The sequence below is a fragment of the Ceratotherium simum genome, chromosome 5 (assembly GCF_057802395.1).
Source record: "Ceratotherium simum simum isolate JZ-2026a chromosome 5, ASM5780239v1, whole genome shotgun sequence".
Taxonomy (NCBI): Eukaryota; Metazoa; Chordata; class Mammalia; order Perissodactyla; family Rhinocerotidae; genus Ceratotherium; species Ceratotherium simum.
This window is the reverse complement of record NC_141904.1, coordinates 74,735,498-74,752,577: the sequence shown is the minus strand read 5'-3', so window position 1 is coordinate 74,752,577 and position 17,080 is coordinate 74,735,498. Positions and strand designations below refer to the sequence as shown.

At 37.7% G+C, this 17,080-nt stretch overlaps 1 protein-coding gene and 1 long non-coding RNA gene across 2 annotated transcripts in view; one reads left to right on the top strand and one right to left on the bottom strand.

Annotated features, from left to right (window-relative positions):
• CNTN6 (contactin 6) overlaps positions 1-17,080 on the bottom strand; it is a 290,271-nt gene that overhangs the window by 246,455 nt on the left and 26,736 nt on the right.
• Positions 1-17,080, top strand: part of LOC147917084 (uncharacterized) — a 54,085-nt gene that overhangs the window by 14,260 nt on the left and 22,745 nt on the right. The window contains exon 2 of the long non-coding RNA XR_015552254.1: positions 10,629-10,669. This is a non-coding gene — a long non-coding RNA (uncharacterized LOC147917084). The remainder of the gene's footprint in view (positions 1-10,628; positions 10,670-17,080) is intronic.

The following is a 17,080-nucleotide window of genomic DNA, read 5'->3' as shown; positions in this document are numbered from 1 at the left end:
TGTGCTTTTTGGGCTTAAAACAAAAGTAGCATGCAGTCAAATACAACGCAAAATGTGAGTTAAATAAGTGAACAAGTTCTCTTCCTGCAAGATTTCTCAGTGTCTCTACTATTCTCATGTACATTACAAAACCTGAAGAGAAGGGTATAGTACATACTGTTTCTGAGACTTCCACGATCCTGGGATTCTGTTTTCTGCAATGCTTTTCCTAGGGTAAATGCTCCAAGAACACACTTTGGGAAAACTTGATCCGGAGAAAAGAGCCCTTGACCAGAAATGCAAAGGTCTCAGCGGCCCAACTCTGCCAATAGCTAGGGATGTAATCTGAGTAAGTTTTCTAACCTCTGTTCTTAGATTGCTCACAGTAAATATTGGAACAGTAATATCTGTCCTACTGATTGCTCCTAATTTTTGTAAGGATCAACTAAATAAAGGATTTGAAAGAGCTCTCCAAATTGGAAAAGGCCCAAGATATACACAAGAGATTAAACTACTAAAGTTTCTCTCTCCTACATAACTGATCAGGAAAATTGGTTAGATTTTGATCACTTTCACGCCAATCAGTGATTTTTCTGACCACACATAATGGCGTATCTTCTTTATTTTTAATGCACAGATGTGTCAATTTTCTGACCTACCTGGAAAAGAATTAGTAAAAGAATACCTCTATATTCATATTACCATGAATACAATAAAACTATGTAGTTGTAAGTTCTCTGCTGAGCCTCTCCACGGCTATCGTTTAAGAAAGGAAAGGGGAAAGACATTGAGCACTCACAGCAGGATGTACACTGATTCCATTCTGTTCCCTTTGGCTAAGGTTCACGGCCCCCGGCCCCCGGACAATTGGACCTTTTGCCTTCTCTTCCATCAACCTGTCCCCTGATATGTGTTCCCATCGGCAGGCCTGACCTCACGGAAATAGGAGTTGCCTCGGGAGGAAAAAGCAGTTGCCTGTCAACACTGCTGCTGCAAAACTCTGGGAAATTCCTCTGCTATTGAGAGGCTAGAATTTTAAAACAAAAATAAAAAGGAGAGAGAGAGAAAAAAATAACTCATTTGGGAACAGGGAATGTCATTTCACCTCAGTCTCCTAAGTGCCCCCATTCTTTGGCTTTTTGCAGAAATGTGGATCAGGCTTTTTCACTGAGGATGTGTTATTCTCCCCAAATACAAGAGCCCTGAGAGGAGAGATGCTGTGGCGTGGGGCGCGGGGGATTGATCCCATTTCCCAGCCCTTTTCACATTCTATCTCCTTTGGAGATGGCATTTGAAGGCAAAAAAATCACCTGTTGACCCGATGGGACACTTCCCCACAGATGGGGTATTGAGATATTATCTCAGATTTCCCTCACTTTGTGTCTACTTCCTGCCTTCTTCCCAACAGGACTTATCTGCCTTCCAATACCTGGAAGTCTTGTTCGTATAAACAGTCCTCCACCTTTGTAAAGTGATCTATAGTGTGAAAGGTGCTTTCTCAAATAAACTGTCTCATTTTGATTTTTTAAATTACCAAGAAAAAAAAAGTGAGGCTCAGAGAGATTAACCAACTCTCCTATAGCCACACAGGATAGAGCTTTTCGAAGCATTGTTTATAGTTTACACCCTCTAAACAGTGGGGAGGGAATAACAGGAGGATGTGAATCACACTTAGAGGGAAGGAGCAGTGCCTTCTGCAGTTTCCCCAAAGGGCACGCTGACCAGTGAAAAGAACACTGGACCAGGAATCCAAAGCAATCAGAGATAGTCCACCACCGCCTGTCACCAGTGACGTAATTTGAGTAAATCCAGCCACAATTTCTGGTTTCAGAATTCTATGCTGAGATGGGATAGCAGGAAATTCAGCAGAGATAAGTAGGTGGCAGGCCTCCAAGTAATGTAACACGACGTCAAGTATTAGGCCAACAGCACTTAGACTGTATGTGGCCAAGCTGGGCCTTGGACCCAGATCTTTTGATTTCAAGACTAAGGCCCTTTCCATATTATATACAGGAAGTACACGATTGTTGTTAGCTATCTGGTTATACATACTTGGAATTACTCGGAAAAAAATATCAATTGATTTCCAGCACAAGAGGGAGGTCGAATGTCAAGGTAGTTCTGGGAAAATGTCTAGGGAGGGAGGGGCTGTAGGGAGACTAACAGCAGAGTGTTGCTCTATAAACTGCCTTTCTTCCGGTCTCCGTGGCTGCCTATTAGACTAAGGGATCTGTGGAAGGAAGGGGAGCATCAGAGAACAGCCACATTTCCACCACAGGAGTTCCCTTTCTCCGCATGACATAAACAAAAGGCCATAATTCTGGGGCCTAGTCCCAACCTAATCAGCAGTTCATTTGCATATAGGTAGGTGCCCACTACTTCCCCAGCTCTTATGTCCATGATGGCGTTGGTTCTGTCAGTTCACCCACGTCTGAAGGGAAATGGAAGGGAAAATAGAGTAATTGACTCAGTGGCTCTGTGAGCTCCTAAGAGGAGATAGTAGTAGCTAAGAGTCCACGCTCTGTAGCCAAGCTGCCTTGTTTCAGTCCACCCTCTCCCTCTCACTAGGTAAGGGACTTAGTACTAGTTATTTAACTCTTCGGTGCCTTAGTTTTCTTATCAGTAAAATGGGAATAATAATAGTAGCTACTTCCCAAGTTTGAGGTGAGGATAAGTTAATTCATATAAACTGCTTAGAACAGCATCTCATATGAAGTCAGGGATCAATAAATAGCTGCTATTATTATTGTCATCAGTATTATTAAGTACAAAACAATCAAATTTAAAAGATCAGGTCATTTTCAAGGATGCCTCTCTCTTTGATTATATTGGTCCATCTTCCTGGAATTCTCTAATTTTAGCATCCTGCCAAGATTTAATGACTTTTATTCCATGAAGATTTTTATTATATCTTCATTTAGAAATGCTTTCACTTTCCTTTCAACTTCTAATCAATTTATCTTTAATGAACGAATGAATAAAATATTTAAGGTATGTCTGCTTTTTCATGATATATTTTGCATGGTCTATTTTTCAGGATTGTGAGTGTGTGTGTGTGTGTCCTTGTACACAGGAGGGATTAAGTTACATTAATTCACTGTGTGAATAGGTAATTGGTTACTACTTATGAGTGACTTAAATGTTATCTCAGGGATGTTAGGGAAAAAGCGATCCAGAAGCAATAATAATTTTGAGAGCCACTGTTCTCTTTGTTATCTCGATAGAATTTAGTACAATCTCCTTGAAAGGTGATTCACTAGAACTTTTAAATAAGAGGAATGAAGAGAAGTAAGTAGGCTTAACCTGGACTAACTGCCTTCAAGTTATTCTGTTATCCAGACAGAATAAGAAAATAAACGCGAGAGTAATTATTTTTGCGCTAAAGTGACTCCAGGCTCGGCCGATGCCACCCACCCCTCTTCAAATCTTTAAGCTACGCGTCTTGTGCGTCATCAATGGGACAACCATTCTTTAGGCCCCCAGAAGAGGTGCGTATCTAGAAAAGGGCAATGATTTTGGATTCTGCACCTGAATCTCCAATTGCTTAAACTTGGCCTCCCAAGTGTAAAGCAGTACCAGGGCACGACACATTTTAGGCTTATTTGTTGCAAATAGATTTTAAAAGATATGAGTTTGGAAACGTATTGATCACATTGCAAGATGTTATTCAGAGGTGTTGGAGTAAATGAAATATAAGCACAGCTGCATACTTCAGAAGTTTCAGGTCCAACCTGCTTGTCAATTCCCAGAACGTACTAGTTTTTCAGGGATGTACACATATAAATAAACTAAATGCATATAGAAAAGCACATACATCTTTTCTCTCCAAATCTCTTTCCTTCACACTATCTGACATAAACTCCCTGATGTCCTGACCAGAGCAGTATTTTTGGTTCAGTATTGTTCCTGATTTCTGTATTGCCTCCTGGGGACCTGCCTGTCAAACAGCTAATGTGAATTTTCTCATGAATGCCAATGATATACGGATACCTTTTCCTTCGAACTTTTCATCCCTCAGGCACTCTAAGTACTCTGTGACTACTTCCAAGATATCCATAACTAGATGAATAGCAATTACTTGTAATAGAGGGTAGAAAAAGCAGAGGTCATTTTTATTCCCAGAGGTCTGGGAAGACTTAACTACACGGATACAGCATTTACTGAAAATCCCCATAACCCTCGAGTATGATGAATGGTCACCTCTGTCTCTGCTCTGTCCCGGGAGGTTCCCAAGTGCCAGTGCCCTGAGGTCTCCCTAACCACACAGAGAAGTTCGTCTCCATTCATTCTGACATGTTAACTTCACTGGAGTTTAGTGAGCACTTTATTCAATTCCAGTTCAATTCAAAATAAAGGTTTAATTTGCTTGCCTGTCTTCTGGGGCTAATCTCCCTTTCTTGAACATGCACACTCCCATTAACTCAAGAACAACCCCCTAAGCAGACTTTGATTTGATTCTAAGGGACTAATTGTTCCTTTGGAAGCTTGCACCCAGCTTCTGCCATCATCAACAAGAATGTCCCTTTGTGTACCCCATATCCCAGGGCAGAACTGGGCATGAGACATGATCATGAGACTTTATGTGACTAGTGGCTGATAATTCACATTCTACCTACTTCTGAGCTCAAGTGCTGAATTTCTAGGATGCATATCCTAGTGCCCCACCTCCCCTGAAGACCTACCATTTGTAGGCAGAATACCAAGACATCACCTCCTGCTAAGTATAAAGAACTTTTATCACATAGGAGATATCAGAGCAGGCCTTAGCAGAAGTTAGCTTTACCAAACATCTCCAGGGTCCACCTCTTATGTTAATGGGTCAACCTCCCAGTTGAGAAAAACAGTCGTCAGTTCCTTTGCTTTCTTTATATTCTATGAGTTCAACTTTATAATTTACATTCAAAGAATCTCTGCAGACAAAGTAAAATAAAAAGTTCCATCTTAATTAAGAAAGGACTCACTCTCCTCAACTCTTAGCTGAGTTCCATTTGTAACAGCTGTTATAAACCAGCTTAAAGAAAAATGAAATGATTTGCCTGTGTCGGGGGAAGAGGGAGAATCTCCCTCTGCCCTTTCCCTTAAGGTTCTTCTGGCTGGCCAAATAATCAACAAGACAGGTTAGCAGGAGAAAATAATACCAAGTTTAATAACATGTATACATGGGAGAAAGCAGGGACACTGCGTTACTCAACACAATAGCAGAAATTCTCGTCTTAAATATCATTTTCAGCCAATGACAAAGGAGGATTTTGGGGGTGGGGGGGAGTCAGTTACAGGAGATTACCACTAAAGCACAGTAAACAAGAGTAAGGTTTATTATACAGCCCCAAGGCCTCACCTTCCACATTGATAAGTTACTAGAAATGAGCTCACCCCCCTCTTTTCCCAATACAGAGAGGGAGATACCTTTACAAATGGAGACTTCCCTTGTAAATGATTGTCTGACAACTCCTCGCAGGGCCATCCAAAGAATGTGGCCAGAGAGACAGAACTCCCGATAAGATGGGCTTGTTGGTGCCTTTTCTATTGTAACCTCTATCCTAAATTATCTTTTATAGCAGTCATGATAATATCCCCTTCCTAAAACAGATTTTTTGGTTTTAAATTCTTTAGGCAGTTTGGGAGGGGAAACTCAAATATTTTTCCTGAGCTCTCTGAGTCCTTATTGTCTTCAGCTCGAAATAATCCGCATACCAGAGTGGTGCTTCCTGGGGCAGCTTGCCCTGAGCACCATCACCTGTTGACACAGAGAGGCAGAGGCTTACCTGTATATGTGTATATCTTTTCATATGGGTGGACTAATTCATTTATAAAACATTATCTTCTTGTTCACCCTAAAGTAGACTGTGAGTCAAGGACTTGAGTGCAAGAAGTTTAGCTGGGAGATGATCCCAAGAAACACTGGAAGGGAAGTGGGTTAGTCAACAGAGTGAAGCCAGTAAAGGTTTGTTGTCAGGCCAGTTATCAGTGTGGTCAACTGGATCTCAGTCTCTCTGCAGAGCACTGGCTACAGAACAATGTTCAGTTATCCCAACTGAGGGGCACGGAAGATGGCTACTTATTTATCAATTCCCCATCCATCATTGATTAAGGGTTGCTTCCGGGAGCATTGACTCTCAGGCAATTCTAGTTTGTCTTGCATGGAGAAAAGCATGTTTCCTAGGCCAGAAAACAGTCAGAGGTAGTTAGGTTTTTACAGTTTTACGTAGTCATCAGGGTTGTAGTGGTGAATACTGGGGTTGGGTATGGGAGTGAGAGATATATTGAGAGCATGAACAACAACTGCTACAATTATTAAACCTCTGCCATCTATTAGATGTAGGGTTAGATATCAGCCTTGAAATGCAGTCAGTGCCTTTTATAAAGATTGGACTTCAGCAAAGATTTTTATTACCAAGATTTTTATTGCTAATAATCAATCTTCTTGTTCTGCAATTGGCTTTTTCATTAAGTAAAGAGACGATAGAGAAGACAGGACTTTTAATAAATAAGTCACACTAAAAATTAAGGTTTGGCCTTTCAAACCAATTTTTAAACTCCACATTAAGGAAATGTATCTATATCTACCTATACACGTGTGTATGTATATATTCAAAAGGATTTATTATTTGATAGAAGTAATGATGAAAAGTTAAAGAAAGAAAACAAAAGTTATTTTATACAAATGAACATTGCCTGATGTAAACAGTTTTCAAAAGCATGACCTGGGACTTTAAATCAATAACTATTGATAAATATATAGAAAGTCATGTCTAAAACCAATTCATGTACACAACATTCAAGCTACAGCACATATGCCTCCAGCAGCTGTCATGTAGAAAGCATCGTATGTACCAACATCAATGCTGCAAACTTGCTGGAGTTGAGAAAAGCATCTTATATCTATATGGCATTTTGAATATTAGATTGCATTTCACATTCATATTTTTACTTAAACTTCATAAATATATGTGAGAAAAGTATTATTCACATTTTACAAAAGATGGAAAGTGACAATGCAAAAAGTCAGGTGATTTGTGATAGGTCACAAAGCTAAGAAAAGTTGGAGCCAAAAATCAGCCCAAACCTTTTTCCAGCTTGTGTGTACACACATGAAATCAACGCAATTCCAGCTACTATTTCACTTGCAACTTTTGTTCAGATCAACAGGAACAAATTTCTTGAGTTTCCTGGGAGTGAAGGGTTTCCTGGGATGCGATACTTTGAGTTCTATAATCAGGGCCACCCCAGGCAAACAGGGAAAGTTGGACCCTCTAACTGGCACTTAAAATATGCACATAATTTTAGAAGCATATGCTGAAGTCTTTGGCACTCACACTGCTCTGTAGATGTTCTCTAAAGTTACAGTTCTATAATAGCACACTGCTAATCTCTTAAGATTGATAGTATTCTATAACTTTATTTTCTAAACTAATCCATTTTTTCCTAAGTGGTTCCCAAGAATAGCATTAGCTACATTTGTATTCGAATACCCTTCTCGGAATGTATTTTACTCATTTTTCACTTATATCCATTTACACGAATAGTAAAAAGAAAACCATACAAATAAAAGAAGGCATATACCTAGTTGTTCCGATATTGAAATTAAGATTAGACGAGATAAGAAATGAAAAACAGCCTATCCAAAATAGCTTTATGGAGCTTAATAGTACTCAGAAAGCTTGAATTATTAAAAGTCCAATATCTTTCAATTCATAATTTGAATATATTCAAAAATTTAAATAAATAAAGGGGAAAATCAGTTCTAATGTTGCCATTTGTTTGATCAAAAACTTGAGAAACAAACAGCTACCACGAGCATGTTGTTCTGTAGTAATGCGTGTATCTGTAGGAGGCTGCTGACATTCAGAAGGAAAACAAATTAGGTGAATAGGTAGTGACTTTATCTCCCCGAAACCAGCACAGCTAAATTCCTCACTCCCAAACTCAACGATTCCATCCCTTGAGGCTTCTCCAGGACAATCATTCATCTATGTACCTGAGTTTTGATGTAGGTACTGTCTGTAATTTTCTGTGTAACTCTAGGAAGGTACTTTGCTTGTTTGAATGTCAGTTCTTTATCTGATAAATTGTGGAATGGGGAGGCAGTTGGACTAGATGATCTCCAAATTACCCAGAGGATGAATTAGAGAGGTTGACCTAATGACAAGAACACTACAGCTGTCCCTAGATTAATGGAGCAGCACAGGGTGGGAGGGGGGCCCACTCTGTATCTTGGCTTCACATGTCATCCTGGTCACTTCAGGGTGTCTTCATGTGGGGATTAATGCAACAAAGTAAGCATTATGTAACAAAATGTCAAAAACACATTTATGGTGCATAAATTGAAGGCTGTGGTCTGAAAAATTATATTCTGAGATGAAAGAAAGAGAAAGAGCAACTTCAAAAGGATGAGGTAATTGATTCAGATAGGGCTGTGTCTCTACTATTCAACAAATAGATTAGGACAACTCAGGTGGGATCTAGAAGTAGATAAAGGGAAGCCAATAATGTAAATCTGGTTGGTACATACTTAATTGAGAATATTTCTTATAGACTGCCATTCCCTGCTACACAACTTTGAACCTCTAGGCCCTGAAGTGGGTGCTCACTCAATTTTAAAGACATACTCTTTGCTCTCTATCTCTCATAGTTTTTTTTTTTTTCCTTGAACAATCTATATTTCATGTATATATACACCCACACAAAATTGAATGGCTGTATCAGATATTGAAGTTTCACATACTGAGAATCTCACTTCAACCATTGCTTTAGCCTAATGGAAGGCCCTTAAAAATTCTGAAAAAATAGTTGTGTGTTAGATTGCCTTTCCCAGTGGGCAGGAATCCCATCAATAAAATATATTTAATGCTGAGAATACTTGCTATCAAAGGAACAGATTAAAAAGTGAAAAACTCAATCAACCTATTATTTTTGTATACAAGACATGAAACTAGTTTATTGACTTCACAGATTTCCTCTGGCTGTGTCAGCTGAGTCAAATTATTGGTTAGTATTATTTAGCAATGGCCCCAGTTGAATCTCATGATTATAGGGGAATAAAATATAGTTATTTAGAGAGGTCTATGTGCTTACATATATTTCTGACAGTAGATATCAGTATAGATTAATTTGATTTGTAAAGTTTAGAACTCAAGGAACTTATGTAATTGAAAATGGATTTGGCTTACAATATGCAAAGTATCAATCTTATGGAATTTTCCTCCTTTCCATTATATTATAATATTGTTGGTATGTAATAGGAATATTTATATAAAGTTGTAATATCCACAGAAATTCTTTTTCCTTTTTTGTGGTTGTTGTGTAACTATTACCAGACTGTGCTAGGATATGTCTTTTAAGCAACCATGTTTCCATATCCCTTAGTAAAGGAAAACAGGCATTTTCAATTTTTCTATTTTACTTGCAAATAAATAAATACTTTTACAAAAGTATATGTAAAGTATATATAAAATATATAAAAAGTATATACTTTTTTTGTGTGTGTGAGGAAGATGGCCATGAGCTAACATCTGCGCCCATCTTCCTCTGTTTTGTATATGAGATGCCGCCACAGCATGGCTTGATGAGCGGTGCATAGGTCTGCGCGTGAGATCTGAACCTGCAAACCCTGGGCCACCAAAGTGGAGTGCATGAACTTAACCACTACACAACTGGGCCAGACCTGAAAAGTATATACTTTTATATAATTTATATTTTATATATATATGTATATATATATATATATGTATGTATGTTTATACATATGTATAATTTAGGATGTTTAGTTTATATATGTAATATATATATTTTGTATATATATTTTATACATAAATGTGTGTGTGTGTGCATAATATATATGTATATTATACAAAATTTATGATGGTTAATGCACCAGTGATGTGGTAATGACCTATCAGACAACCAGGAGATAAGAGGATTCAGGACCAGTGGGCAAGGTACTAACTCTCCAGATGACTTTCCATCTATCTTTGCTTTGGTCACTTGGGAAGTTTCTAGTTGGTATTGGGAGAAGGAGGCATGTGGAAGAGACATGAGAAGAAGTTCTAAATGTAACGATTATGCATTCTTTGTAAAAACCTTTCTCATCTCCTCTGGCTTGACCCAAGGCATTTCTTTCAGTCCATAAAGTTTGGTATCTACAACCAAAAAAAATCTCATGTAACAAATATTGACTGATGACCTACTACGAGCTCTTTGTGTCAGTGATAAAAAAAATTGAACAAGGCAAACATGGTCCCTGCCCTCCTGAAGCTTTTATTCCAAAGGTAGTGATGTCAGAGACAGTGGGAAAATAGGCAGAGTCACAGTAAATAAAGATCACGATAAGTATGAAGAAGGAAATGAATGGAATAGTAAGACAGTGACCTGGGGTGTAATGAGATAGGAGTGTCATTGCTGCTACTTTAGATAAACTGATTAGGGAAGATCAAATCTCTGAAAATCCTTCCAGCTAAATGGACTCTTGTCTTACTACATGATAAGACAAAAGTGGGGAATAAGTCTGAGGATCAGATTTAACTTAACCAGCAGAATCAGATTTATCTTAACAAGCATCTATAATTAGCATATATTTGTATATATGCATATGCTTTTTTTTTTAATATCATGTACTGATTTAACTTTCTCTACAATTTTCCATATTGCAGATGAGAAAATGGAAGCTCAGGAAGCCTGCAAGCAAAAGAAGGTAATGAAATCTGAAACTTTTCCAAACAATTATCAATTTAAATATTTAGACAAACATATGAGGAAGACAAAAATACTCTGAGGAACATAATATTGATTTAGAAGATTGGTAGGCCTTAGAGAACTCCTATGATTCTAGAGGTTTTGGAGTGTAGCTAATGGTAAAAGGAGATATTAGAATTTGAAAAATGCTATGAAATATAAAAGCAAACAAACTGAAAACTACAATCCCCAAAAGGCAGAACACATCCAGCTTGCCACAATAACATGGTGTTGGTTTTTGTCTTAAATCTTTTCTCCTAAGATGATATCATCTCAGTGTATTGGGGTTTGTCAAATAACCATTAGGATATATTCTCAGTACTTTGATTAGATTAAGTGGAAAAGTAGGCTTTGATTTATAGAAATTCACATCACAGCCAACTCTTACTTGAAGCATTTCTAGTCCATAAAGCAACACTGAAACTTGAGGCATCTTGCTGACACTATGACTTATTTTTTAATATTTGTAAAGGGCAATAAGTAAGAATGAGTTCTTATATCATTTTACAAGCTGGATGGCTGGTTAGTAGTCATTTTTATTCTGACCTGGTTTGAACTTGCACAATACTCACATTGCCTCTGGCATTTCATTGTGTGCAGATTACATTTTGTTTCTTTCTCTAGCAATTGGACATTGCCTGGGAAAACCAGAAATTCCTAGAAAACCATGCCCTAAGCCTATTGATTTAAAAGACTGAAATGAACTGCTTTCTTTTGCCCCAAATTCCACTTTCAAATCTTGCTTGTGTATCTGATAATTTATTCAACAACCAATCCTAAAAATTAGTGCTCTAAAACTCTGGGTCTGTGTATCTTTGCACAGATACTGGATCAACAATTTGATAATTTAAAAGAAATCAAATGTAGGCCAGCCCTGGTGGCCTAGTGGTTAAGTTCAGCTCACTCCGCTTCGGTGGCCCTGGTTCGGTTTCCGGGCGCAGACCTATACCATTTGTCTGTCAGTGTCCATGCTGTGGTGGTGCCTCACAAGCAAGAAGAGGAAGATTGGCAGTGAATGTTAGTTCAGGATAATCTTCCTCAGCAAAAAAATAAAAAAATAAAATAAATAAAAAGTATTAACAGTCAGTTATGGGTAACGCAGAATAGCAAAGATATAGATAACAAAAATAAAAATATTTTAATTAGTATTTCTGTTGCACAGACGTATCAGAGGTGCACACACAGAAAACATTAACTTACATTTCTTAACTACCACATTTCCTGAATTTTACAGATAAAGAAAAAGGAATTTTGGCTGATTCATTCATTTATTTTTGTGTTCTTTCTATAATTAAAAAAAAAACAAACTACTGCATAAATGGCAAAGTTCTAGGTCTTGAAGATACAATAGTGAGCAATAGGATTGCACATGATCCTCTAAGACCTTATACAAATTAACATGTTATTTTAATAAACTCTGATAAATGTTATGACATAAACAGTGTTGGTATGGGGAGAAAGACTGCAAAAGTGCCTCTCTGAGTCTACAGAGAATCAGAAAACCTTCCTAGAGGAAGTAACTGAGAACTAAAGAATGGATATAAGTAAAACCTAGTGATGATGTTGGGGAGTGAGGAAGGGGAAAGGATGTTCTGATTGGGGAGAATTACATGTGTAAAGGATAAAAGCAAAAGACAACTAGGCTGACAGAAGAAACTCAGTGAGGTTCAGTATGGCTAGAGCATGGAAAGAAGAAGGTAGGAGACAGTAGGGTGTTTGGAGGAGGCTGAGGAAAGAGAGACCAGACGACAGGTTAGAGAAAGAATGGTGGCCTACACTAGAGGAATGTTAGCAGGTTTGGTATAATTCAAAATTTCTCAACCTGGGCAATATTGACACTTTGGAATTGCTAATCCATTATTGTGGGGGGAAGGGGAGCTGTCCTGTCCTCTGTAGACTGTTTAGCAACGTCTTAGCTTCCACACACCAGATGCCAGCACCACCCTCCTCCAGTTGTGATAATCAATAATATCTTGTCATTGGCAAATGTCTATGTAGCGGGCAAAATCACCACTGGTCCAACATCACATTAAAAGGATTACACATCATGACCAACTGAGATTTATCCCAGGAAGGCAAGGATGGTTCAACACAACAAAATCAATCAGTGGAATATATCACATTAATAGGATGAAGGTACAAATAATGATTATTTTAACTGATGCACAAAAAACGATTTGACAAAATCCGGCATCCTTTCATGATAAACACAATTAGAAAACTAGGAATAGAAAGGAACTTCCTCAAAATGATAAAGGGCATTTGAGAAAAACCTACAGCTAATATCATACTGAATGGTGAAAGACAAAAAGCTTTCCCCCTAGGATCAGAAACAAGACATGGATGCCCTCCTTTGCCATTGCTATTCAGTATTGTACTTGAAGTTCTAACCAAAGGAATTAGCAAGAAAACAAAATAAAAGAAAACTGAGAAGGAAAAAAAATAAAACCATCTCTATTTGCAGATGGCATGATTCTATATACAGAAATTCCAAAGAATCCTAAAAAAAGCTACTATAGCTAATAAGTGAATTCAGCAAAGTTGCAGGGTACAAGATCAGCACACAAAAATCAGTTGTGTTTCTATATACCAGCAATGAATGATCTGAAAAGAACATTAAGAAAATTATTCCATTTATAATACCATTCAAAAGAAGAAAATACCTATGAATAAATTTAACCAAAGAGGCAAAAGACTTGTACACTGATAACTACAAAACATTGCTAACAGAAATTAAGAAAGACCTAAATAAATGAAAAAACATCCCATGTTCATGTATTGGAAGATTTAATATTGTTAACATGTCAATGTCAACTACCCAATGCGATCCACAGTTTCAAAGCAATCCCTATTAAAATTCCAATCGTCTTTTTTGTGGCAATGGGACCTCTCATATATTGCTGGTGGAAAAGCAAAATGGCACAACTACTTTGGAAATAGTTGGAAAATGTTTATTAAGTGAAACATAACATACAACCCTTCAATTCAACTCTTAGGTATTACCCAAGGCAAATGAAAACATATATCTACCCAAATAATTGCTCACAAATGTTAATAGCTACTTTATTCATAATAGCTCCAAACTGGAAGCAACTCAAATGTCTGTAGTAGGTGAATAGATAAACAAATTGTGATATATCCATATAATGGAATACTACTCAGCAATAAAAAGGAACAAAGCTAGTGATACATGTAATTACATGGATGAATCTCAAAAATATTATGCTGAGCTAAATGTCAAGCATAAAATGATACCATACTGTATGACTCCATTTATACAAAGCTCTAGATTCAGAAAAAAAACTAATCTGTAGTGGTAAAAATCAGATCACTGATTGTGGGTAGGTGATGTGGTAGGACTGATTCCAAAAAAGCATGAAAGAACTTTTGTCAGTGATAAAAATATTCTATATCCTGACGATGGTGGGTAGTTACCTGGTAACATACATTTTTCAAACTCATTAAACTTAAAATATGTATGTTCGTTATATGTGAACTATATCTCAATAAAGTTGACTGTAGCCCAGTAGTTAAGATTTGGCATCCTCACTCACCGCCATGCCCAGGTTCATTTCTGGTCAGGGAACCACACCACCCATTTGTCAGTTGTCATACTGTGGTGGCTGCAGGTTGCTGTGATGCTGAAAGCTATGCCACCAGTATTTCAAACACCAGCAGGGTCACCCTTGTGGGACAGGTTTCAGCAGGGCTCATAGACTAAGACAGACGAGGCAGAAGGACCTGGCCACCCATTTCAAGAAAGATTAATCGACCATGAAAACTCTGTGAATAGCAGCAGAGCATTATCTGATACAGCACAGAGAAGATGGTGCAAAATGAAATGAAAAAATGGGCAGTGTTCCCCTCTGCTGTACACAGGGTCTCTAGGAGTCAGAATTGACTCCATGGCACTAACAACACCTGAAGTTAACTAAAAACGTATTCTGGAGGGAAGTAAGATGGAGTGAAGGGGAATGTACAAATGAATAAAAGGGTAGGAAAATAGGGAGAAAGATATGCTTATCTAAGACTTGAAGTCCATGTGTTTCTGCACTTTTGCATAGAATTCTCTTTCAGGCTTGTGGTTGGCTTTGGTTCTTTTGCTAGCACCTTAACGTTTTTGAGTGCACTCTGTTCTGCTGACACTGTCTTTCAAGGTTCCTCAGAACCTGGTAATAAGACAACCCAGTTTAACTATTTCTCAGAACTTTTAAGAAACAATTCAAATATTCTAGGGGCAAAAATCGGACCATCAACAAAGAAATAAAATGATAATCATATTATAATCTACATCTACTGACTTTAAAAGGACTGAAATAATCACTTTACTAATAGTTTGGCTTAAAAAGTCATATTACAATTATTTGGAAAAAGGAATCTGAAAGAACCTGTAACACTTTTTCCAGTGCGTCCTCTTTCACTTCTGCCACATGGACTTCTTTCCAAAAATCCTTTCCTCGGTGGGTGGAAAAATGTGAGATGGGTCAGTGAATTTGACCCGTTATGTATGATTCTATGAAAAGCTAGCCACTTACCATTCTCACCTTATGAATTTATGGATCAGAGATTACATTTGTAAATTAAAAAAAAAAGGAGAGAGGGAAATGATATTTTCTATAGGGGAATTGGAAAGCAGCCATCTTATTAGCACGAAGGTCGTCAGTCTGGCAGAAAACAATAACAACGCAAATGCTAAACTTAACTCTCAGATGTCTCTTGGAGTTGCCAAAACCATTTCCATTAAATTATAAATTAGCAATCAATGACTGTATGAAAAACCAAGTGACCAGTATTTGAATTGAGGAAAACAGCATGAATTGGATTTGTTTCGGAAATAAATAAATATTCATCCTTTTAGCAATTATGTTACCATATTGACCACCTGTCCACCAATTATAAAATCAAGAAGAGAGGAGAATAATAATTGAGAATGAGAGTTGAAAAAAATGATGGAAAAAGTACATTATTAGGGGTCTAAGGACCTTTGGATCAGTGAATTGTGAAACTGTGGGCAAGTCACTTAACCTAGAAGGTCTTATTTTCTGCATTTATGAAAGCAGAACTTTAGACTAACGTCCCTCTTCTCTTGGTTTTGGAGTCAGTGGTCACCCTAACACCCAATTTTTGACCAAATCATCTCACTTTTCTTCATTGAAACCTCTATTAAGTAAATATTTAACTATCTCAAGAATATCTTTCTCAATTCATTTTTAGAAATGTTTGCTTCTTTTTAGGAGGCAATTTATTTGAAATGAAGTTACAATTCCTCCATTCTTCTTCTTGTTTATTGACATTACTATTCCATTAATCATACAAGTCAGATACTTGGGAATCACTCAAAGCCCCACACTTTCCACCCCCACCTTCCATGTATTCAATTAGTCATGAGGTCTTGTAGATATAACTTCTGTTCTATCAAAGGCTTCTTTTTACCTTTAGGATAATGTCTAAACTGATCAATGAGGTACAAAAGGACTTTCCTCGGATTCTGGCATTTAACAACAACAATAATAACAATAATGGATTAACAATTAATAGTTTGCAAACATTACTATGTGCCTCCAGCAGTGTTTAGTACTTAGCTGTGCTATGTATGGATTATATCACTTAATCCTCCTGAAAAAATGGGATAGGTATTTGGTTAGATTGGCTTTCTTCAGCAGCAGACTCTGAGACAAGGACTTGTCTATTTGGAAGTGATCATAGCAAGCACAAGTGAGAGGAGGGGAAAAGGGAGACAGAGAGGGGAGAAAACCTAGTAAAGTGTGCAAGATGGAGTGGGTCACACTGTTCCTCTGCAGACCCTCTGAGGAACCATACAGTATACACTTTGGGATCGTTTCAGGAAAGGATGGAGAAGATGCATTATTTATTGACCTATTCACCTACTGCTTTACTTCATGAGGACATCAAACAACCTGGCACTTCTTGTCAGCATTTCCGATTTGCCTTATGTGTTGATCAGCAAGCTCCTTGGGTCTCTCAGACAAAGAAGCAGAGAGCAACACAGGAGCATGAAGGAGGGAAGCTTGGAATTCTCCAATGGCATCTTTGATGAACTTAGAGGCATAGTGATAGGATGTGGGTTAGCCTTCTACAGTACTTATGAATGTCCCCAATTTTCTGATATGGAAATTGATATAGAAACTTAGAAATAACTTGACCAAGTGTACACAAGTCGTGTATCCATAATACAAAACCAGGAAGATAGAGTCCAGAGCCTGAACCTTTAACCATTACACTGCATTGCCTCTCTGTCTCTTAGTTCTCAGCTGTGTGGAACTACTGGCAGATCCCTGAACAGAACTTGCTATTTCCAGTCTTTGCTTCCTTATCTCTCTGGCTAGCATGTTCTTCTGTCCTCGTCTAC